A 771-nucleotide genomic window follows, 5' to 3' on the forward strand; every position below is an offset into this window, starting at 1 on the left:
CCACCCTAATGACCTCAACTTGATCATCTGCAAAGACCCCATTTCCAAATAAGGTCACATTTACAAGAACTGAGGGTATCTATTCTTCGGGGCTGGCACACAGTTCAACCCGTAACACCAACCCCCAGAGTTACCCAACGGATTAAATGAGCTAATGCAGGAAATGCCGGGCAAGCAGTAATCACTCAACAAATGTTCTTTATTATCGCATTGTTATTAATCCTCTGCACACTGGCAGCCAGTGTGCTGCAGTGTCCTCTGGGGTGGCTGCCCCAGGGCAGTGCAAATGCCATGCCAGTCCCCTGAGTATGACCAGTAGTGGCACCAGAATTTCACAGTAAGGAGGAACTTGGGGGCTGGGGTGGGAGATCGGGTTGGAGGGGGCTCAACACGCTCGCTGATGGCTCCGGGGTCTCACATCACACGTCAAAGACAGCAACACTCCCCAAAGATGCCGAGTCCCACTTGATACGTGATGGAGACGCTGCCAATTGTCCACCTGTGTCAACTGCTATTGCTGTTGTTGTTAACCTTAGTGGTGGTTGCAGGGGAAGCAATGGTCGCTGTCACTGACGGGGGTGGGTGGGGTGCCTGAGGGCTCCCCAGGTGCCTTTTGACACAGGCACTGCATGGGCCACACTGCCATGGCCAGGCTGGTAGTCCTGAGAGCCTGAGTCGCCAAATGACGTCGGGATCAGCACGATGAGCCATACACCCTCGGGGGAGCCGTGTCTCATGTATGGCCACACATTGAAGAAGATGGCAGCTTTC

This window comes from Microcebus murinus, chromosome 21, assembly GCF_040939455.1.
Source record: "Microcebus murinus isolate Inina chromosome 21, M.murinus_Inina_mat1.0, whole genome shotgun sequence".
Lineage (NCBI taxonomy): Eukaryota > Metazoa > Chordata > Mammalia > Primates > Cheirogaleidae > Microcebus > Microcebus murinus.